Source organism: Centruroides sculpturatus, unplaced genomic scaffold (genome assembly GCF_000671375.1).
Source record: "Centruroides sculpturatus isolate CEXI.00-Female unplaced genomic scaffold, Cexi_2.0 scaffold28, whole genome shotgun sequence".
In the NCBI taxonomy this organism is placed as follows: Eukaryota; Metazoa; Arthropoda; class Arachnida; order Scorpiones; family Buthidae; genus Centruroides; species Centruroides sculpturatus.
The window spans coordinates 411,402-417,688 of NW_019384448.1; positions in this window are offsets into that span (position 1 = coordinate 411,402).

Genomic DNA, 6,287 nt, shown 5'->3' on the forward strand with positions numbered 1-6,287 from the left:
TATATATATATATATTTCTATTAAATTTATATTGTTTTAATTTATAAATATATAATTATTTGAATAAAATATTCAATATTTTAATGCAACAATTTAAAGAGTAAGATTAATTATTAATTTATTTGTATAATGCATAAATAACAAACAGTTAATAAAAAATACAAATAAATACATTTTCTAAAATTGAATTTATTAATTAATACAGAATGATACCGAGGAAAGATAATATTTTGTTGTATGATTAAGAATACTTGTACTGTATATTTTGTTGTATGATTAAGAATACTTGTACTGTACACACTTAACAATTGCTAATTTAAAACGTGTTAAAAATTTCACAATAAACATTAGAAAACTTTAAAAGTCTCTTTACAAGTCGTCCTCTTTCAAACCTCGATATTAGATAAAATAGCGAAGAAGGGCCTCTTTCTTTTGAAGCCCTCTTGGGCCTCAATACGAAAAATATGGCGCTAAATTCCTCTGGTGACGATAAAATTACACAGTGGCGTGTTATAGCTTCAGGAGTCCCAGGCAGATTTGAATTAAAAGGCCCCACGTACAATGTTGATTTCGGACATTTTTCGGAAAGAGTTTAAAAATTTCTATATAGATCCCACATAAAAAACAATTAGTAAATATAATCTGTTAGCGGTATTAATATTTATTTGGTAAATAAAATGAATAATAACCGCCTTTGAAGTTGGAAAATTGAATTTAATGCGATTTTAATCAAGTCACGAAACAATTAAGAACAAGATATTAAAGCACTTTATGTACATACAAAATATTTATCTTTATTACAATTATTTGATCATGAAAAATAAATTTATTTGAAGCATCTCTAGAGGTTTTCTATTCCTGTTAAATCAACAAACAAATACCGTTTTGATATATTTAATGGAATACCATTATCCGGATTGAGAATAATAGAATTCTGTTTGCAATCAACCATTTAAGTACGTTATTTGACTTTAATATCAATGTTTATGTTATTAAAAATCGAGATTTCTGTCAAAATATTTGAAAATGTCAAGTAAACATGTTCGTACATAAGGTTATTTCGATTTAAAGTTGCATTCCTTTTCATGTACTTGTTCTTTTGTTATTTTATTTAGTTATTCTCGTAATGAAAGAAGTGATTGCAAGCCTAGGACAATGACGCGTTATCCTATGGGCAAAAACGGCTCACCAGCAAGAGGCTCCAAACCAATCTATTATAAGAAAATATTTTCCCCAAAAAATTCCCTCGATAAAAAACTTCTGAAGTCAACATTGTACAGGGGCCCCTAATTCAAATTTGCCTGGGCTCGATAAAGCTACAACGCGCCTTTGGACTCCCGGACTCCTTTACGCATTTTTTTTGACGTTAATTAATTAACTCTAGATTTGTCACGCTTCTTTTTTTCATTTTTTACAATTGAAATTACATTAATTTTCTAGATTTTATAGTTAAAATTTTGTTTCGGTCTTCTAAAAACCCGAGCATTAAGGATTTCAGCTCCGGATTTCTCTCCCTCTCAGCTGAATAGTCGAGTGGATAAAACTACTGAACAGTAGTGGTTGGTCGCGGGTTCGAATTCGATCAAATTGGTTGGCCACGTTGAAGTTTGCTGGGTGTTCTTCAGGTGTCTAACGCTTACATAGGTCTCCAGGTTGTCGTAGAAGTAAATTGATCATGATCAATCCAATTCTCTCCTTGATTCTGTCTATACACTGTTTTTTTATTGGTATAATTGTTGTTTATATTTGCGATCGTCTAAATAATCTTCCAATATATACCATGCATTAGTTTTGTTTAATATTTCATTTAATTTTCGTCACATCATCGATTCGAGGTGTGGCATCCGGTGTTAGAAAGTGTGGCCATCTCGTGTTAACAAATAGGACCAAATAAATATTGTTTACATAATTCAAATATTATGTTAAAAGAATTCTTAAGAGTGCTTTCGCAAGGGGAAGGATGAGTCAAATCACTGTTTAAGTAAGACAATTTTTTGATTATTTTACACATATTCATTCGTAATTGCGTTAAATTAAAAAATTCTTAATTTATACTTGATAATTTAAGAGGAATTATTAATATTAAACTTTTTACTACAGTTACATAATGTTGAATATTCTATAATAATTTGGCACTAGTTAATACGAGCAAATATAAAAGATAAATTTAAGCAAAAAATAATTTGTTTTCTTAATTATTTAATTTTAAATTTAAGAGGTAAAATAATTTGGCCAAATTAAAATAAACGTTTTTCAATTTTTTTCTTCATTCCATTTTCAACAACTTATTAAAAATCGACAGATTGGGAAATCAGAATTCTGTATAAGATATTTGGTCGATTTTGATATTTTATGGCATGTAAATTCTACGTATATTTACATTACACTTCAGCATATTTGACAGAATATCAGAATATAAAAAATATTGATGCTATAAATAAATTGAAATGATATTAAATTTTCTATCGCTTACACAAAAATATTTGAAATAAATATGTTTTTAATTAATCACAATTATACTTAATTGTTTATAAACGTAATATAGAATAATTTCTACTGATGATAACCGAATAAAAGTTACATTGAATTGAAGTTTTGAATTGATGGTATCCAAACTGCGGCCCTTAGGCACGCGTCAACACGACCCACGAACATGATTATTGTCAGCCGCAAATGTACAAAATTTTTGTGGGCTGTCTACCTACAACTTTCGCGCAATTAGGCCCACTAATGGAAAAGTTTGGGCATTATGGTATAAGGAAAAGCAACACTGAATGAGAACAATCTGCCAAGGCTTGACTGTAGGGAGTACTTTCTACGGGAAGCTAATCTGTTATTTATAGCCCTGTTAGTCCTTTAACTCTCCTCTCCGTGGCCACCCATAGAGCGGAGAGCTAAAGAAGGCCTCCCTATTTAAGTGTCGATTGATCGAAAATCCTAGGAATTTTTCGGGAGTGGCCCGTCCAAATACGTCGGGCCCCATCCTTCACCATTCGTCCCTCTTAGTGCCTCCATGAGTTATAAAAAGAGGTCTATACGGCCACGATGGACAAAGTTCTGATCTGATGCTATTTTAAGACTATTTAAACGTTATAAAACATAGAATAACGTAATTTTATTTGTTAAGTTATTAAAATTATTTTGTTCAGTAAACAAAAACTCAATGTAAATTTTAATCAGATTTTATTTATTTATTTAAAGAGTAAAATTATCGCGCTTTTGATACATCTGTAGAACTTCTAATCGCTTATATTCATGTCTTAAAAGTAAATTTACATAGAAAAAAATAATGTAGTTTACTTAAATTAACGAGATTTTTATTATTAATCTTCCATAAATCGATTTTAATTTATTTGACAGACATCATTCTATAATTGGATATATTACAAATCAAGATAATTACTTTAATTAAGCTCATTAGAAAGAAAATGGGCTAAATGAATTTTCAACAAGGCGAATCGACAATTAGGCTATTAAGAAGGTGTTTAATTCAAACTTTAATGAGAAAAACAATAAGAAAAATGATATTATGAATACATCATCCCGAAACTTTCTGTACTACAGTAGATGATGCTACGTTGTTTCCTGTTCCGACTGATGGCAAAAACTATTCTCTGATTATCTTCAATTAGCTGTAGTGAAAGAGAAATAACGAAGATAACAAACATAATTCCAACTTTTAATGTGTCCTGATGTCGTCATTAATAGATGCTTAATATAGAATGAAGTTATAATCGTATAGTGTATGAAGCGAAGCTACTGGGAGTTTGAGAGTGTTTCATTTCTTAACGTTGGAAAATTCCTCTGAATAGTCAGGGAAAAATAGTAGTAATACAGTAAAATCTACATAAGGCGGAAAAAATTCGTTTAAAATAGAAACCCGGCTAATCCGGAAAAAATATTCCGGTTTACACAGGTTTTAGGGGAATTACAGTATAAAGAAAGGCATGAGGGATGAAGAGAAGGGAAAAGAGCCGGCCTTCTTGACTGGCATCCGTATGAAAAATCAGTATCAGATCGCTGAATAGTCGATAAAGTTACAGATAAAATAGTAATAATACAGTAAAATCTGTATAAACCAGAAAAATTCTTCAGAACGGAGCGATTTTCTGTTTAATAAAAAAAACCTGCTACAAACGGAAACCTGCCAAACCGGAAAAAATAATCGGTGCGGTTCCTGTTTACAGAGATTTACAAGAATGATTATAATTATACTTATAATATTACAGTATAAAGAAGGGCTTGGGGAGGGAAGGGATAGAGAAGAGTCAGTCTTCTTGATTGGCACTCTATAAACTGTCAGCATCAGCCGTAGGTGTCAGTCAGAAATATCAGCCTTCACGCTCTCCATCCCTCTCAAAGTGTCTAAATACGGGCCTGACCATATGACAATAATTTAATTTTTGATTCATAAATATACACTTTATCGACATTTATTAATTTAAAACGGAAATTAAACCCTACAGCTTACCAAACAAAATTAATCTCAACTCCATAATGAAATATCCTGTTTCTAGTTTCCCCATTACTGTAACTTACGATGGAAAGTATTTGAAAATAATTATTTATAACATTTAGATATAGTATATTATTATTCAAAAGCAAGGGTGCTTATTCTAATTAATCAGTAACCAACGGGATTAAATTAAGGATTAATTCAGATAATTAGCTTCTGTAACTACAATTAGACCCGCCGATATAACAATGTTTACCGTTAAATTATTGTAAAGTAACTAATTACATTTTATTGTAATCAATTTTATAAAACAAAGTTAAAAAGAAAAATAATTAATTAATTAGTAAAATTTAACTTTTATGTGAAATAATCCCAGTGAAATTCTCTCTAGAATAACCTTCCTAGTTATATTCTTCCAAATCAGTGTTTCAGAAAGACAGGTTGTAATAGAGGAGCACTAGAAAGCAAGTAGGCAACGGGCATTAATAAACAAGGAGGTTAAAGAAATATACAGTATGCACTAAAAGGGGCCTTTCTAGTTATATTCTTCCAGATCGGTGTTTCCCAAAGACAAGGTGTACACTAGAAAGCAAAGAGCAATAGAAGGATTAATAAACAAGAGGGATAAAGAAATATAAGCACTAAAAGGGAGCAGTAGTCCGAAAAGTTCGGGAAACACTGTTCTAGATGATGATAAATTCTACAATTGGCTGGCAAAGGCATCATCTGATCTTTCACAGAGCTTCGTCAGTTGTATGTTTGTGAGATATGATGTCAAATATATCATCCTTCATCACATGGGAGAACATATACCAGACTCATTTTTGGCATGTAACTGGGATCGATTTTGCGATATCTGTTTCTTTCAATTCTCTCACTATCTTTCTTATATATATATATATATACATTATCTAGAAAATAAGGTTGTCTGTCTGTAACGATCGAATTGGAAAATTTCGATATTTAATCATTAAAATTTTCCAATTTTTTTTATTTCTATTTTAAACTCGTGTTTAGTCCACGCAATAACTGTCATTCAAAGAGAAAAGAGGATCGAAAATTGCTCCGTCTGCGGAATATTTCAAAACTAAAACATCTCCAGCGTAAGACAAACAGAAAAAGAATCGAATTACTGAACGTTTTGTAACTGGAAACTGTAATTTTATATTAGGAGAAAAGTAAAGGAGATCAATCATTACAAAGAAAAACAATGGGATGAGAAATTCCGAATAAAATATTAAGTTTCTACAAAGGAATTTTATAGTTAAAAATAGTTTTATTAAATTTAATAATACGGAAAAATTCTTATTTATTAAATATAACGTTTACATTTATTTAAATATTTTATATTAATTGTTTTGCTGATAAAATTCTTGCTTTTTTCCTTTAATGACTCTCGCGGTCATTAATTGTCAATAATGACGTTTTCGGGTGGTTTGAAGTTATTTTTAAGAGTTTCAAAAGATTAATTGGATCGAAAGGACTAAGTAGGGGACTAGAGATAAGAATAATTTCCAATAGATAAGTTAGAAACGATTCAATTGATGCAATCCAAGCTTAATGAGTCGGAAATGCGAGAAAGATTGCAGAGAAACAGATGGAATTATTGGATTGTAATATAAAGATTAAATATTAGACATAAAAATTATATACACTTCGTATTCTAACCTGTTAAAGAAGAATTTGAATTTATCTTTAATCGAATTTCCTAATTAAAAAATAAATAAAAAATTCTACATTATAGTAAAGTATTTTCCGGCGGGTAAGGCGCACCCCATTCTCAGACAATATAGAAGAAAATGCGCGTTATACGCCTGAAAATACGATAATT